Source organism: Pongo abelii, chromosome 10 (genome assembly GCF_028885655.2).
Source record: "Pongo abelii isolate AG06213 chromosome 10, NHGRI_mPonAbe1-v2.0_pri, whole genome shotgun sequence".
Classification (NCBI taxonomy): Eukaryota; Metazoa; Chordata; class Mammalia; order Primates; family Hominidae; genus Pongo; species Pongo abelii.
In genome coordinates this window covers 99,448,601-99,467,476 of record NC_071995.2, presented here as the reverse complement: position 1 = coordinate 99,467,476, position 18,876 = coordinate 99,448,601, and the positions used below count along the sequence as shown (strand labels likewise).

At 39.3% G+C, this 18,876-nt stretch overlaps 1 protein-coding gene and 1 long non-coding RNA gene across 9 annotated transcripts in view; one reads left to right on the top strand and one right to left on the bottom strand.

The window, feature by feature from the left end:
- ANO4 (anoctamin 4) overlaps positions 1-18,876 on the bottom strand; it is a 430,350-nt gene that overhangs the window by 269,885 nt on the left and 141,589 nt on the right. The window contains exon 1 of one of the 8 annotated variants that reach the window (XM_054527549.2): positions 13,808-14,341. The exons of the other annotated variants lie outside the window; for them this stretch is intronic. The gene's annotated coding sequence lies outside the window, so the exon portion shown is untranslated. Of the gene's footprint in view, positions 1-13,807; positions 14,342-18,876 lie in introns of those variants that run through there. 8 annotated transcript variants of the gene reach the window in all.
- LOC129049205 (uncharacterized) lies at positions 11,217-18,368 on the top strand. Its single transcript, XR_008512092.1, has 2 exons — positions 11,217-11,560; positions 17,918-18,368. It is a non-coding gene; the product is annotated as an uncharacterized LOC129049205 (long non-coding RNA).

Here is an 18,876-nt window from a genome sequence, read left to right as displayed (position 1 = left end):
GTTTGCAAACCCCAATTAAAATTTAAATGAAAGCAACCATCAGATAAAAGTGACCCACAGGCTAAGGGATTAAAATAAATTATACTGTGATGGTATTTGAAAGTAAGAGAATAGAGAATCAGGATGGTTTTCTTAAAAAAAAATCCCGCAAATATATGGAATGACAAACTGTCATGTTTCAAGGGCTATGATGTAAAAAAGTTAATGAAAACTTAAAATAAATCCTCGCTATATTAATTTAGTTTTGAATAGACAACCAATGCTGCTTAACTGAATTCCATCAGCTGTAGAATATGATAAGGATAACTAAAGAAAGGGACATAATTATTTTGCAGACTTTTAAAAATAGGAGTCATATGATGCTATGGGGTTTTAAATAAGGTTTACCTTTGAAATAGAATTCGCTGCATAACTGCACAAAATATTAGAGGAAAATGTCAAAAGTGATGACTGTGTTGCTTAACTTAGAATCCCAGCTTCTTTCCAGCAACCCTTTCCACAGTTATGTCTGTCTCCAAGTCCCAGCAACTGCTCCCCCTCATCACTGGGTTAGGCCTCTATAACCCTTCATGAATTTTTCCTCAACTATCCCAATTTGAGCATGCTGTCTTCTATTGAGATCCTGAAGTGGGATTCCAGGATTAGATTGATCATGTTGAGAAACATGGGCAGAACCGCTTTGCCAGGAAAAAACAGAAAACAAATAATCCAGGACAAGTGGTGACATCAGTTACTCAAGTTGTCTCTAGCAGTGGCAGGAGATGAAATGCAGGTGGAAGGGGAGATGCTGGGAGGTCAGTGGCAGAGGCACTTAATTGCTATGGTTACAGCAGTGACTATAAAGACTGTTGAGTCTCTTGGCTTCTTCTCACAGCCTTAGAAGGTATACAAAAGGAAAATGAGAAACTGAAATCTCTGAATATACAATTGAGAGCATGCATAGAAAAAATCAGAAAGTCCCTGTAGCTATTCAGATGGTATAACTGCAGCAACCCCTCATCTTCCAGAGTCCAACGGCAGATATGGCTGAGGACAAAGCTCAGAGCCTAACAAAAGTTGCAGAGCTGCAGCACCAAGTACATGATCAGCTCATACCAGGGGTCTCATATCAAGGGAATGTGACCCTGATAATTGGATTGCGATCATTTGGGCAGACACGGACAAATATGAAAACTTCAAACCCACAAAATCCTCTGGCCCATGGGGACAGATTTGTCCTCCCTGTCTAAGAAGAACAGTTTTTCCATGCATAATAACCTGCTGGTCATTCCCTCAGGACTCACTCCTATCACCTCTCACTGCCTCTTGATCTAAGACTCAGGTCCCAGCACAGCTCAGAGGGAGAAATATGAGACAGCCTACATCCCTTACATAAGAAATCTTTCATAAGATTTATAGAACCTCACACCAGTCTATATTGGCAGGAGCCAGGAGAGAAGGTATGAGTTTCAAAAGGCATTGGATCAATGAGGACAAAACATAAGGCTTGATCTCATTAAATTCACTCATGGGATATACTCACCCGGGATTTAGGATTCAATGTTTTAGCTTGAGTACCAGGGAGTGGCATCAGTAATCTACCTAATTGGACAATTAAAGCCTGGACTCAAGGGTAGCCTGTGTTTATGTGATTCAACTGAACTTCCGTGGCATGCTGTGGAGAAGGGGGTTGGCAAACTACAGCCTGTGGGCCACATCTGGCCTGCTGTCTGTTTCTGTATAGCCTGAAAGGTAAGAATGGTTTTTACAATTTTTAAATGTTAAAACTATCAGCCTTTGGCAAGAATACCTGTTGAATTTTGCCTCTTGGGTCACAAAGCCTAAAATATTTATGATTTGGTCCTGAGCTGATCCCTGCTGGAGAGGAAGAAGTCTGAAGTCTCAGAAATGGGAGTGAAGTGGACCTAGGATGAGCAACAGCCATTCTCTAACCACAACTCCCATAAGGGGGAGGAGGAGTACTCTTGGAAAGCTTGTGGTGGCTGCCCTGGGTGTGGTGGCTTTCTTCTGCAGCCTGGAAAATGGGATGGGGGTGGCTAAAATGGAATCAGTGTCTTTGATATCAATGGAGATAAAGGAACCCAAGAGTGAGGGAGACCAACTGGTTGGCGGCATTTAACTATCAGCAACAAGGTAAATGAAACAAATCACAGGGATGAGTGGTAATCAAAATCTTATTCCACAGGGATCTGTGGTGGTGACTAAATAATCTCAGAAATAGAAACAGAAATAGATGGACCACCTACTAAGGTGCTACTTGGCATATAGAAGAGAAAAAATTCTACTTTCCTGGGCTGGGACCTAATGCAGTCACCATAGTAAGGATTCCAGCCTCTCACCAAGTTCCACTGACCTAGAGCCTCTCAATAGAGGAAGTTTTGGCTGGGTGTCTTTGAGAGGGACCCAACAATGCTGCCTCAGGTGCATGCTGTGACTCGCCCTTCAAGCCTCCCACACAGCATCCTATGGCTGTTTCCAGGGTGACTGTGCACTGAAGAAAGAAAGGCTCAGGCTTTCCCCAGGTTAGCTGTGGATCTAGACTTAAGCTGCTCTCTGAAATATTGCTATGGTACACCATTCAAATGGGAGGCTTGTGGAGACAGGTGACAGAGTCTTGGCCTGAGTCCATCTCAGAGTGGGTCCAACGGCACCAGAGATCCATCCTGATGTTATTTCCCCAGTACCGTATTGTATAGTAGAAGCAGATATATTTATCATCTGGCAAAACACCACATCACTTTACTGATTCATTGCATGAGGGCAATGAAAGAGTGCAAAAGGACACTCCTAAAACTGCCCCTCCCTGTAGAATAAACTAAGAACAAAGCCACACACCTGGAGGAATTGCAGAGCTTGGTGCTACTATCCAGGACTCAAAGAATGTAGGCATAATTCCTATCTTATCTTCATTTAATTCAGCAACAGTCAGACAGATGTGTGCTGGTTAATTTTATGTGTCAACCTGACTGGGCCATGGGGTGTCCATATATTTGGTTAAACGTCATTCTGAGTGTGTGTGTGTGTGTGTGTGTGTGTGTGTGTGTGTGAGTTTTTCTGGATGAGATTAACATTGGAATGAGTAGACCAAGTAAAGCAGTTTGTCCTCTACAGGCCTTATTTAACCCACTGAAACACTGAATAGACCAAAGGGACTGAATAATAAAGAACTAACTCTCTACACCTGACTGTCTTTGAGCTGGAGCATCAGTTTTCTCCTGCCTTTGGACTCAGACTCAGGCTAGACCTTATTCCATTGGCTCGCCTACTGCTCAGGCCTTTGGACATGAACTGAAAATATACCACTGGTGGCTCTCCTGGGTCTCCAGTTTGCTTAATGCTCATCTGGGGAATATACTGATTCTGGTTCTCTGGAGAACCTTGACTGATACAAGATAGTCTGAAGACATGAAGACCGTTAAGCAATAGTCATAAACTGAACCAAGTGATATTGCCAATCACAACTATGGCTCCAGAAGTGATATTTTTATTGCAGCAATCGACAGAGTGTGGTGCCTGGTATGTAGCTACTGACCAGACAAATGTACTCATGCCCTCACCTCCCACCTCCAGCCTCATCAGTAAAGAACATCGAGATCCATTTGCTTACTGCGGATAACAGTACACCTTTACTGTATCAGGCCTCTCTGTCTTGTTAGCATCTAGAGCAAAGGCTCAATTACAGTGGGAGCTAGGAGAGGAGACAACTTCTACAAAGTTGGGCTGCTGTCCCACAGAATTTAGTATATGCATTCAAAAAGCATTTTACATAAACAGTATTTTGTATAACGTATCTCCTCCTCAGCCAGAATGCACAGGACCAGGAACAAGGAGAGGTATCAGTGTTCTTATCCTAACTCTAACCCTAATCACTAACTATTCACTTACAGAATTTTTGCTTCTCATCTCTATGACCTTGAGCTTGACCACATGACCTTGGAAGTCCTCATGTTTAATGTAGAAATGCTTCTATCAGGAAACACAGTCACAATTCCATTGAGTTGGAAGCAAAGACAGCCCCTAGGTAGTTTGGATTCATCATACCACTGAACTAACACAGAGAAAACGACTTACAGAGTAAGCCCAACTACGAGAGAGCAGCTGGGTTGCTGATACAACATTGAGGACCATGCTTGGAACCAAATAACACTGAAGCTATCCAAAAAGGTGGGGGTGGGGGTGGCACTGAGATTCTGCAGAACGAAGGTTTGGGTCACCGCCATCCAGCCACATCCAGCTGAGGAGCTGGAGAAGGTAAGGGGAACGTGGAGTCATGGTGAGAATAGATGCCTTATGCTTCAGAATCAAGAACTGCAGCTGCTATGCCTTCCATTACTCCTTTATTCCCCTGCCACTGGTTTCAAGAGGCAGTATGATTGAAGTAAAATTATCCAACATAGAGCCATAGCTGATGAGACTTCCTGTGTCCTCTGTGAAGGGAACAGGAACTTTTCACTTAAAGATAAGCACATATACTGAGAGGACAAAGAGACAGACTCTTCTGGATAACATCCACTTCCCCTCCGTATCTTCTCTCCTCTCTTGTCAACCCTGCCCTCCACTCTAGAGGCTGACTGGAATGGACTCTGTCAATGGGCTCCCCTGCCCTGCGGCTTCTGCCAATGAAAGGCACTTGTAGAAGACAGGAAAGCTAAGGGCGAGAGATGTCAGAGTATTATTACCCCAGTGGCTTTCCTATGAAATCGTCCACAGCTGGCTGTGTCTCCCCACCAAGTCTGGTAGCTCTGGCAATGGCTGTCTCCTCCTCCAACCTTGGGGGAGATAAACAGAGCTTCATTTACTAGTCCCACAGCACTGTAATGTCCCTGTGCTTTTCTTACACGACACCCACACCTTTGCAAATAGTCCCTTTATTATACTCTTCTTGAATTATCCTAATTTGAGTGTTCCATCTGTTTCCTGCTGAGACCCAGATTTATACAGCATCAACAGGGTAAAATAAAATGCAAATTTTGTTTCCTGACTTTTTAATGATCACCATTCTAACTGGCATGAGATGATATCTCATTGTGGTTTTGATTTGCATTTCTCTAATGACCAGTGATGATGAGCTTTCTTTCATGTTTGTTGGCCACATAAATGTCTTCTTTTGAGACATGTCTGTTCATATCCTTCGCCCACTTTTTGATGGGGTTGTTTGTTTTTTTCTCATAAATTTGCTTTTTTGTAGATTATGGATATTAGCCCTTTGTCAGATGGATAGATTGCAAAAATTTTCTTCCATTCTGTAGGTTGCCTGCTCACTCTGATGATAGTTTCTTTTGCTGTGCAGAAGTTCTTTGGTTTAATTAGATCCCATTTGTGAATTTTGGCTTTTGTTGTCGTTGCTTTTCGGAGAAATATAAACACTTTTACACTGTTGGTGGGAGTGTAAATTAGTTCAATCATTGTGGAAGACAGTGTGGTGATTCCTCAAGGATCTAGAATCAGAAATACCATTTGACCCAGCAATCCCATTACTGGGTATGTACCCAAAGGATTATAAATCATTCTACTATAAAGACACATGCACACATATGTTTATTGCAGCACTATTCACAATAGCAAAGACTTGGAACTAACCCAAATGCCCATCAATGATAGCCTGGATAAAGAAAATGTGGCACATATACACCATGGATGAAGCTGGAAACCATTCTCAGCAAACTAACACAGGAACAGAAAACCAAACACTGCATGTTCTCACTCATAAGTGGGAGCTGAACAATGAGGACACATGGACACAAGGAGGGGAACATCACACACTGGGGCCTGTCATGGGTGGAGGGTTAGGGGAGAGATAGCATTAGGAGAAATATCTAATGTAGATGACGGGTTGATGGGTGCAGCAAACCACCATGGCACATGTATATCTATGTAAAAAACCTGCACGTTCTGCACATGTATCTCAGAACTTAAAGTATAATAAAAAATGCCGATTTTGTGAGGAATTATTTTTTGCTTTACTGAACACACACAATATGAAAACTCCTTGAGGCAAAAGCAGGGCTTATGATGAAAGGTGTCTGTGTGTGGGTGTGTGAGTGAGAGGCTGAAGAGAGGATTCCTGCTGAGAATCCTAAGAAAGGAAGAGGAAGCTATAGTGGCAATCAATGCAGGGGTGAGAACTTCACATCTATGTACCTGATTTACCAAGTGGGAACCCTTTTAGGACAGAATTCTGGATAGGAATCAGAAATAATTGCTTGTAGTACATGGATGTAGCTTGAATATCCCGTATCTATCTCCTCTTTTTCTGCTAACAGCAATCTTAATTTTTCCTGGGGGCTTGCCTTCCCTCCTCTACTTCCATGTAATTCATGTAAAATGGACCTACCCCATACCCAGCTCCAAATGGGGGCAAGTGACCCAAGCCTGTCAGAATTAGAATATTGACTTTCAAAGGCCAATTAGAATATTGCATTAATGTGGCCACTGTGATTGATTCAAGTATGGGCATACGACATTGTTAGAGTCATATTTTGGGACTTTTGCTGCAGTGACCTGGAGAAAGGCATTCAGATGGCTGGAGTCACTGTCAGTCATCTTGCAACTAAAAGTGGACAGCCTGCTGTAGAAGGAAGCCAACCCAGAGGAAAACAGATGGAAAACAGATTGGAATAATTTGGAGGAGCTCTGATGACACTGTTCGAGCTCCCTGGATCAAACTGTGCCTGAAGGAATTTTCTTTTGCTCAAGGCACTTTGAATAAAAGATCTTACCATCAGTGATATATCAAGACAAGGCAGTGAGATCAGTCCACTGTGGGTATAGGCATTACAGGGTACTTTATAAAGAATTTGAAAACAATAATAAAACCCATCATGAGTCACTCTGCTTTTTATTATTACCATTTCTGGCCATTTTAAACCTTATCAAAATACTCCTGTCCCAAAAATCTTTTTAATGGGTAAAGTTTTAAGTAATTGCTGCAATTATTGTTAAGTTTTAATAATATAATGCATGTATATTTGTATATAATGAATATATAATACATAATATACTAAGTTAGCCCTTTTAATTATCTATAAATAAACTTTATTCTAATTGTAAATTAATTCAGAGACCTCTCAACTATATAGTCAGCTTCCAGATATAAGTGAACTCAGCCGAAAGCCTTCATTTCAAGAGTAAGATTGTTACAGAAACTCAAAAAAGGTAGACTCAACTCAGCCTAGGGGAGTTAGGAGAGGCTTCCTAGTTAGAGTCAACACTTGAGCTGAGTATTGAAAGTCAATGCCTTCATTTCATGCCTGAATTATTATCTAACAGACGCCTGACTGGTCACCCTTTTTCTGTTCTGGTGACCAGTTCTTACCACATCAGCCAGATCCTCTTAAGGCATCCTCTGCTCAAAAACTCACAACAGCTTCCCACTTTACTCAGGCTAAAGACTAAATCACACTGACCAAAAAGCCCTACAAGATCTGTATAATCCACTTCAGCCCACCCTGCTCTGATCCCCAATTACTCTGGCCGGCTTCCTCTTCTTTGAAGTTGCCAAGCATGCTCCTGCCTCAGCTCCTGCTGTCCCCTCTGTTGGGAACCTTTCTAGCTCTTCTTCACCCCATGTGCTCATGGCTTTCTTCATCACTTCCTTAAGGTTTCAGCTCTGTTTACCTAACACCTTATCAGTTAGGCTTTTCCTGCCCTGAAATGATTAGTAACACTGTCCCACCCTACTTCCATAAATATAATACCTCTTCCCTCTTTATTATTCACTGTAGCACTTACAGCTGCCTGACTTACCGTATACAGTCATGCACTGCATAATGACATTTCAGTCAATGATGGACAACATATATGATGGTGATCCCATGAGATTATACTGAAGTGGAAAATTCCTATTACCTCGTGATGTCATAGCCATCATAATGTCATAGGGCAATGCATTACTCACATGTTTGCAGTGATACTGATATGAACAAACCTACTGTGCTGCCAGTTGCATAAAAGTGCAGCACATGCAATTATGTCCAGTATATAATACTTAATAATGATAATAAAGGCCAGGCACAGTGGCTCACGCCTGCAATCCCAGCACTTTGGGAGGCTGAGGTGGGCAAATCACCTGAGGTCAGGAGTTTGAGACCAGCCTGGTCAACATGGTGAAATCCCGTTTCTACCAAAAATACAAAAATTAGCTGGACATGGTGGCAGGCGCCTGTAATCCCAGCTACTTAGGAGGCTGAGGCAAGAGAATCACTTGAACTCCGGAGGTGGAGATTGCAGTGAGCCGAGATTGCGCCACTGCACTCCAGCCTGGGCAACAAAGCAAAATCCGTCTCAAATAATAATAATAAGGATAATAACAAACTATGTTATTGGTTTATGTATTTACTGTACTACACTCTTTATTGTTATTTTAGAGTATACTCCTTCTATTTATTTAAAAATTTAACTGGGTGCAGTGGCACATGCCTGTAGTTCCAGCTGCTACTCCAGAGGCTGTGGTGAGAGGATCGCTTGAGCCCAGGTGTTTGAGGCCAGCTTGGGCAACATAATGAGACCCCCTGTCTCTAAAAGAATACAAATTTAAAAATTAAAATTAAATTAAATTTAAAAGTTAACTAGAAAGCAGCTTCAGGCAGGTCCTTCAAGAAGTATTCCAGAAGGCATTGTTATCATGGATGACAGCTCCATGCATGTTATTGCCCCTGAAGACCTTCCAGTGGGACAAGATGTGGAGACAGAAGACAGTGATACTAATGATTCTGACCCTGTGTAGGCCTATGCTAATGTGTGAGTTTGTATCTTAGTTCTTAACAAAAAAAGTTTAAAGAATAAAAATTCAAAATAGAAAAAAATCTTATAGAATAAGAATGTAATGAAAGAAAATATTTTTGTACACCTGTGCAATGTGTGTTTAAGTGAAATATTATTACAAAAGAGTCAAAAACATTTTTTAAATAAGTTTATACAGCAAAAAGAGTAAGCTAAGGTTAATTTAACAGTGAAGAAAGAAAAAATTTAAATAACCTTAGTGTGGACTAAATGTAGAGTGTTTATAAAGTCTACAGTAGTATATGGTAATGTCCTAGGCCTTCATATTCATTTATTACTCACAAACTGATTCATCAAGAGCAATTTCCAATTCCGCAAGCTTCATTCATGGTAAATGTCCTATACAAGTGTAACATTTTTAATCTTTTATACTGTATTTTTACTGTACGTTTTCTATGTTTAAATATGTTTAGATACACAAATACTTATCACTGTGTTACAATTGCCTGCACTATTCAGTACAGTAACATGCTGTACAGGTTTGCAGCCTAGGAGCAATAGACCATATCACATACCCAAGGTGCGTAGTAGGCTATACCATCTAGGTTTAAGTACACACTGTTGAGAGGTGAAGCCAGCTGGACGTCCTGGTCGAATGGGGACTTGGAGAACTTTCCTGTCTTACAAGAGGTTTGTAAAATGCACCAATCAGTGCTCTGTAGCTAGCTAGAGGTTTGTAAAATGGGCCAATCAATGCTCTGTAAAATCGACCAATCAGTGCTCTCTAAAATGGACCAATCAGCAGGACATGGGTGGGGATAAATAAGGGAATAAAAGCTGGCCACCAAAGCCAGCAGTGGCAACCCGCTCGGGTCCCCTTCCATGCTGTGGAAGCTTTGTTCTTTCGCTCTTCACAATAAAGCTTGCTGTTGCTCACTCTTGGGGTCTGTGCCATCTTTAAGAGCTATAACACTCACTACGAAGGTCCACGGCTCCATTCTTGAAGTCAGCGAGAACACAAACCCACCAGAAGGAACGAACTCTGGACACACTGTGATAGTCATACAATAATAAAATCACTTAACAATGCATTTCTCAGAAAATATTCTCATCATTAAATGTTGCATGACTGTATTTACTTTTTTATTTATCATCTGTCTCTTCCAGTGAAACAGAAGTTCGAGGAAAGCTGTACTCACAAGGCTTTGAACAATACCTGGTACAGAGGAGACTCTTAAGAAATATTTGAGAATGAATTAATGACCCTGGGGAATTGCATTTTGGGTAATGAAGAAACTGCTTAGACAGGACAGAGACATAGGAAAGTAAGCTCCATTTAGAGAATCTAAATTTAGGAAGAAAGAAGTAGGCAAGCAGGGACCTGATGACAACAGCCTTGTATACATGTATGTTCCCAGATGCCTGAAATCCTTCCTGGGAAGAAACAGATAAAATAGGAGCTGGCAGGGGCCAAGGAGTAAGGTGGAGCTTTCACTGGACCAAGGAGAGCACACAAAGCAGCCACAATGATAATTTCCCAACACCTCAGAATAACATGTATTAGGCAGTTTTAAAACCAAATGAAACTCTTCAGAATCCCTGGTGAGATAATTAACTTTGAATTAATAACTATACATTGGCCAAGCTTTAGCATCAGAATTTCCCCCTAATTATAACGTCCAGTGAAAAGGTGGTCATGACGCAAGCTCAGCATCAAACTCCAAACCAGTTTACGTGCAAACGTATCATCCCTCCTGCCAAAGTTGAAATAATGGTACTTCCTTAAGTAAGGCTTTAAAGGCCCTGGTGGCAGGAAAAAATACAACTTGAGGGTCCACATTAAATTGCTTCTTTGTGCCTGAAAAATTAGCCCAGTAGCTACCAAGGGGATGAAATGTTGAAATGCACTTTGTACAATTATTTGTGATTGTACAAAGAGAATTTCCAACGCTAATTAACTTTATGATAGGTGCTGAATGAATTTTAATGACAGGTGCTGAATAGTTGGTACAGATATAACAACATTAATATCTGTACAAATATTTATTCAGTACCTCTCATGTGCCAGGCAGTTTTCAGTCCTCTTCACTAATCTAATAGTATTAAGTACCCACTAAATGCCACACCTAGTGCCAGGTACCAGGATTAAAAAAGAACGAGACCTTATCTCTGCCCTCACAGAGGCTCTGAAGCAGTGGCAGATCTATTATATAACACAAAACTATTGTGTGATAGGTTAGATGCTACTATATGGATGCAAACAAAATACATTCTTTTAGAGTGAATGCTTTAAAAACACTTTAAATGTCTGTCTTCTATTATCTTTGATCCATGTATTGGAGGAATTATGAGATTTGAATCTCTTAACTACATGAGATTATACATGCTAAAACTGTTTCAGCGTCTTAGTCAGGATAGACTAGATTCTGCCACCATAACATTACTCCCCAAATCTCAGTGACTTAACAAAGGCTTCTTTCTTGCTCATGTTACCTGGCCATTATGAGTCAGCTGGTATGGGGAGGGTGCTCTGTTCACACTGTCACTTAAAGACTCAAGTTGATAGAGCAACTACTGTCAAAAATAAGACATCACAGTATGCTCTTAAAGCCATTGGCTCTTAAAGCTTCTTCTCAGAAGTGACACCTGTCACTGCCACTCACATTTAACTGGCTAAAACAAGTGAAGTCATATGGCCACATCCGAGTTCTGTGGAGTGCAGAAGAGCCTGGACTGAACTATACTAGCATGGAACTATACTGTACTATAGCCCAAAAAAGGAAGGGAGCCACATACTTGTGAACAGCCTGAAAGACTACCACAAGATGTAACAGAAATGGTAATGTGAAAGTGCCATTCTCTAATTTGTTTATTATGTTACTTTTTTGCCCTAAGATTTGACTTCCTCGAGCATTCCTTTTCTTCTCTGGCAGATGAAAATCCAGACACATAATGACTTCTTTTGTGAAAACCTAGTACGTGGCACTTCCCTGCTCCTATTTGGCAACTGTGGGAATCTTGCTTCCAGTATATGTTTGAGTCACTCCTGTTGGGAGTAATTAGAAAATGAGGGAACTGGGGGTGGAAACAGAAAAAGGAAGCAGGGCAGATGGTAGAGTGGTTTTGCAATGAAGCTACTGGCAAGAAATAGGAAGCTGAGGGAAAATGGACCCCAAATCCTACTATGCCACTTCATATCTGTAAAAAGACAGAAAGCTAAATCTTATGAGAATTCTAAGTCACACAGGCATTAAATTTTTGAGTGGAGAATCAGGCAAAGAAAATAAAAACAAAAGCTCTTTTACATGCAAAATATCTTTAACAAGCAAAAGAAATCAAGAAGGATTTTTTTTAAATTGAGGGAACTTAAAGTTTCTAAGAAGCAAAGGATACTAAGTAGAAATTAATTATACAATCCACACCCATATACATATAGATATTGCCAATCTTCTCTATTTGGTATGAGGCCTACAGTTTTATCTTAGACAGTCATGAGCCTCATAATGACATTTTGGTAAACAACGGACCACATATATGATGGTGGTCCCATAAAATTATAATACCATATTTTTACTGTACATTTTCTAGGTTTAGACACAAAAATACCACTATGTTAAAGTTTTTTACAGTATTCAATACAGTAACATGTACAGGTTTATAGCCTAGGAGCAACAGGCCATACCATGTACCCTAGCTATGTAGTGGGCTATACTAGCTAAGCTTGTGTAAGTGCAGTCTTTCATGTTCCCACAGTGATGAAATCAGCTAACAATACATTTCTCAGACATATCGCCATCATTAAGCAATACATGACTGTATTATTTATACAGGCTTTTATCACCTTCATTTAAGAAATCGCTCTTCCCAACTCATGAAATCCTCAATATCAAATTCTCCTATCACCAGTGATAGAAATTATATTTTCATACATATATCTCTGCTGAGGAATTAAATAGTCACATTTCATTTTCTTTTCTGGTTCTAGTGGTTTGATTTCAAATGAGGTTTGAATATTATCGATATTCAAATATTATCTTTAGTGGTTTGGTTTTGTCTTCTCACATTAACGTATTTAGTAAGAAAATTCTTTCAGAAGAAAAACAGTGATGTAGGTTATTTTATAATTTTGGTTTGAGGAGGCTGTAGTTCTATTACAAATTCAGAGGGCTTCAGAGGCAATCCAGTTTCTTTCTTTCATCCCACATCCTGCCACTCCTCAAACACAGCGGATATAGAGGACTGAACTTCTTATTTTACATGGATAATTTAATGATGTCATTGTTTGACAGCTGAACCCAGAAAATCTCAAAGTGGCACCACACTTGTCTGCATATCAGCTTCACGGGTAGGCAATATGGCCTGGAGTTTATAAATGAGGGCTTTGGAGTTGGCATGCCTCAGGGTTTGCATTGGAGTTAGTGACCTTGTGCAAGTAATTATGTGCTCAGTGCCTTTGTTTCCTTGAGTAAGAATTATGGTAAGGATTAAGTCAGATCACAAATGTAAAGCATTTAACATCCTACATGGAAAACAGTGAGTACTCCATAAATATCAGTTGCTATTATTATCACCTAATGTAATTATTCTGTACTAATGAGGTATACCATCCAAAAAAAAAATCTGATTCTGCTTTGTCTGTTGTACATTTGAGATTGTCCACTTAAGAAGGTTTTCCGAACATTATTAAATGCATCCTGTATATCTTCAAGCTTCTTAGCAACGAAGAGGAACCACTGAAAACTGAACAATGTGCATGGCCTCTGGCAGTGACCTCCAAATGTCCCTGGATGTCCTCTTAGGCATTTCAGGAACATTTGAGTCTCCATATGCCCCATGATGGTTTTTCCACTGCCACCTGACACCACACTGCACGGCTTCTACTGAAACAAAACCACTACCATCTTAAATCTTGATGAACTCACTAACTAGAGAAGAAAGAAGAAGTATACCAGAGAATCATATTTTGCTCTTCTCTCCCTCACATCCTTACTCCCACATCCAGTCAATCAGAAAGTCCTGCCAAGTTTCCCTCTTAAATATTTTAAGATCCTCAGCAGTCCTAAAAAATCAAGCCCATACTACTTACCATAGCAAACACCATCTAGCCCTGGTTTTATATCCTGCCACTCTCCGCCTCACATGTGATTCTTCCACGATGTGAAGCTGCTCTGATTCCCACATCCACCATGCTGTTTCCTACCCCGTGCCTTTGCTCAGGCTGAAACTCCCTTCCCTCACCATGGGTGGGGTATACCTGGCAAGCTTCTTCCTATCCATCCTTTATGATTTAACAGAGCCACCACCTTCCACTCTTCATCCTTCTTCACAAGCTGAAATAGCTTCCCCTCTTCTGTGTTCTCAAAATACCCTTTACTCATTTCTATCATTGTCTTATCCTGCCATTTTACAATTACTGATTTGTTTTTCCCCCAGCTGGCTACAGAAGTTGACCCTATACTGTATTTACTTTCTATCCTCCAAGCACTTACTATTGAGTTACAAACAGATGCTAAACAAATTTTTATTGAAAAAGGGAGCAAGTGTGCCTTCAGATACACTCCTAGTGTAAACTTGGAAAAGTTTCTTAATTTCCATAGAAATTGTTTTCATCTATAAAATAGGAGACTGGTGGGTTCTGCCAACCACAAGCTACCATGAATCTACAGTGCATGCTTTTCTCAAACCAGCATTTGCAATTAGTGGCAGAAATGAAAATTCTGGCTGATTATATCCAAAATCCTTTGGCAAAGTACTTCAAGTCTCCTACAAGCTCCTTTCTCTCACCCATTGTTCCAGCCACACCATCGATTTCAATAGTTTCCAAATGCACTGTAGACTTTTTCATACCTCTGGCTGTTTGTCCACTAAGTTCTCTCAGCCTGGAATATTATCTAGCCTCTCTTTGTACAGGGAAACTCCACCCCTTCCTCTATTCCTGGCTGAAATACAAGTTCTTCTATAAAATTCCTTCTTTGATTAGATTTTGACTGTACCACTTGTTCCATTTATCCTAATATTATAAAAGTTGATAGTATATCTATATCCTTGATTTCACTGTAAATTCCTTGAAACTTGAAGCAGGTCCTATTTGTCACTATGCCACTCAAAATGCACAGAACTTCCCATACAGTAGGTATTAAATTTATGTCGGTATGTGAATTTATTCCTAATGTCACTGTAAAACGAGAAAAGCCATTCAAAGGTCAAATTGGCAATGTGTGGTTAAGAATTTTTAATTCAACATCCTCTCTTCTGAGATTTTAGCCACAGAAAATAATGCAAACACTATAAATGCAAAAATATTCTGGGGAAATTTGTATAAACAAGGAAAAACAGAAAACAAACTCTGTAAGTATGATAGAGTACACCAATTCAAGAGGCTATCATAGAGCCATTAAAATGGTAATTTGAAGATTACAAAGAAATACGGGCAAAATGTAAACCAGAAGAGAGTTATAACACAAAATTAAATATATGGCATGATTGTAACAACAGCACCCTATGAATAAAGATTTGAAGGATATCTAGAGAATAAAAATAGATCATTTTGTCTCAATATGGGATTATGGGGAAATTTTTCTATTTTTTATAAGCCTCTGATGTTAGCATAAAGTTGTTTTAGTAACTAAAAATAAAAGCTAAAGGCAGAAAGTAGAAGAAGTTATTGACAATAAAACAGAAATAAAGGGGAGAAAAAAGGATATGATGAACCAAAATGACATTACTAACACATTTAAATGACGCATGCAAATACAACGAAGAAAGCATTACAAAGCCAAGCTTGAAACTAAGAAATGGAATGCCCCAGCTATAGAAACAAAGAAGGCACTTGATTCCTGACCAAGAGGCAGGAATTGATAGACTTGGGGTCCAAATGGACTTTAGATTTAGACTTTAGAACGTAGGGGTTTGGGCCATAAAGCGTATGAGGAAAGAAAAGAAATGAACTTGGGACCACACGAGGTGAAAGCTAGCATTCAGTCTCCCTACACGAAGCCACAGACCTCAAAATGCCACCCAGTCCATGAGAAGCCAGGACACATGGAATCCCCTCCTCAAAAATGTACATACAAACAACAACTATCAAAACTCCTGCAGAAGAGGAACTCACAAAGAAAAGCTATGAAACACAAAAGGAAATGGAACATGATGAGGAAGATTAAGCAGATAAAAATAGACAATAATTTGTATCCCCACAACTGAAGAAAGGAAAATCTAAAATGGACTATTAGATAAATACGGTGAATGAGTAGAAAGGACTAGGTTATAACTCTGTGGGAATAAAAGGTTGCTTTGAAAAGGAACAAAAAAGACACCAACTAAAGAGGGAGGCAATAAGGGAGGTGATACACCTGGGAAACTAATGCAGAATGCAGCATGGAGAAATGAAGAAATAAAAAATATGAAAGATTCATTAAGAAACATGAGGCATAGAATACTCAATGATAAATTCTAAAAATAAAAGAGGAGAGAATAAGGGAGAGAATATTCAAAGTAATGGTTGAAAACTTTCCATAATAGAAGGGAAACACGGGTCTCTAGTATTTCTAAACATACCACAGCTAACACAACAAGTAAAACTGCACTCTTCCAAAGAAAAGAGGAAACAGCTAAAGCAAACGGAGAAAACAATTATTGACAAAGAAACCATAATTACATTGACAGACTTCTCTCATCAGCTACAAAAGATGATAGAAAGCAATGAAAAAATATCTCCTAAGGACATCCAAAAAGATTATCTTCTAAAAACTAAGAAAAAATAACTATCACTTTAGAATTCTATACTTAGCAACACTATATTCATGAATGAAGCAAAACAAAGATTTTTTCAGAAAGTAAGACAGAGAGATTTTATCACTCATAGAACTGTCCATAAAAGATGCTCCTTCTTAGAAGCGAGACAGAATCTGGAAGGAACATGGAAAATGCAAAAACAATAATACATAAATAAACTGGTTGTCATGTTGTTAAGTCTACCTAGAACTACTGACTGGCTACAAAAACAACAACAAAATAGTAATAATGGTTTATTTGGGGATTATCAGAAAGCAGGTATAAGTAAAATACTGAACAACTGTAATATTATATATAAGAATGGGAAGATTGTAGTTAAATGGTATTTAGATCCTTGTGTTATTTGGGAAGAGGACAGAGATACTATCTTTAGCCTTTGATAAGTATACACGTAAAATATTTATGCATACTTTTGTCAACATTGGAAGTTAATAGGTCAAGGAAGTATGCTGTAATTTCTAAAGTAAAGGTAAATGAAAGACTTTATAGGTTTGGAACTAACAGGAAAAAATGGGGAAGAACCTGCTAAATTTTGGATATCAAAAGTTATCTAAAAACTATGGTAACTAAGAGAGAGTGGTACAGGTGCAGTGATTGACAAACAGACCAACAGAACAGAAGCAAAAGCTCAAAAAGAAACCAATGCATATGAAAACATTCAAATTAGGGCAAAGGTAATATTACTAAGTAATTGTAGAGGACAGTCTTTTTAATAAATATGAAGGTAAAAACAAATCTCTAGAACATTATATTAGAAAATATCTTCATGAAGTTGGAGTAAGGAAATATTTCTTAAACAGGACATACAATGTACTAACAATAAAAGAATGGTAAATTATATAATATTAAAAACTTCTGTTCACGAAATAAATTATTAAGAGAGCTTTGAAAAGGCAAGCTACTTATTAGGAGAAGACGTTTGCCATGCATATTCCAGACAAATGTCTTGTATCTAGAAAATATAAACAACTTCTTCATATTTATATAAAAAGATTATAATTAAGTAGAAAAATGGTCAAGAGACTTGAACAGGCAACTCACCAAAGGGGAAATTCAAATGGTTAGAAAGTTGTGCAAAGGTCCTCTACTTCATTTGTTATCAGGGAAATGCAAAGCAAACCCTCAATAAGATACACTTACATACACACCACATGAATGATTAAATTGTTCCCAGGAAGGTTATACCTCTGGCACCATAAAACATTCCCATTTTACCTATTCTTGCTAACTTTGAGTGTTACCAATTTCTTTAAATAGCCAACATGACGGAGAAAGTGGTAACTGATTATTTTAGTTTGCATTTTGGAATATTACAGATTTTGTAATTTTTATGTATATTGACTAGGACATGTATATTTGTATATTTTTATTTTGAGACTCATCTATATCCATTTTTCTACAGGCTATCCATTATCACAAACACTGTTAGTTCCATCTTCCTTAGTAAGAAGGTATAGCTGGTATTCAAGGCAGCAACGTGCCCACGAGGAATAGTGGTATGACCCAGTTCTGGCCATGAAGTAATCAGAAGCCTACTACTGAACTTCCAGGAAAATGGTTTGTTTCCTAGAGAAAAGACAGTTTCAGCTGTCTTCTGACCTTCACCTTCATCCTGCCTGGGATGCAGAGTGTGGTGTCTGGAGGAAAGCATCAATCTTGTCAACATGAGGATGATGGCCACATACATGTTTAGGACAGTAGAAGAAGCCTGTATCCTGGAGGCCTTCCTTGAGCTGCTGAACTAGTCCTGAATTGCCTTCCTCCAGGTTTCCTGTGATGCGAGAAAAAGCCCCACTGGATTCAACCTCTGCAGTAGGGTTTGTTACATACATCCGAACACAACTGAACTGCTACATCCATCTCTTTCTTATTTATTTGAAATATGGTTTTAATAGATTAGGTATAGATTTTAGCAAGTTTATAAGCAAGAAAGCACAAATTTCAAAAGGAAGAAGGGTATACATAGGATCCCTGTGCCTGGACATTTTCTTTTAGATATCTATGCTTTCTCAAGCAGCTAAAGTAATCCTTTTTAAAAGTAAGTCATGTCAGGCCACTCCCCTATTTAAGTCTTTGCAATGATTCCTGTGTCATTAAGAGTAAAAACCCAAGTGCCCAAAATGGTTTATGAGAGGCTAGAATGCTCCTGCCCCCGGCCTATTCTGAAATTCAGGCCTCATTTCCACCTGCTCTCTCCCAGGCACTCATTCTGCTCCTCCAACACAGGCCTTCCTGATAGCCCTTGAGCTGAGCATACTCCCATTAAGGACCTTTGCATTTGCTGATCCCTCTGCTTTGAGCATCAGGTACATTGGCTTGGCTCCTTCCCCTCCCCCGACAGGTCTCTAGTCAGGTGCATCT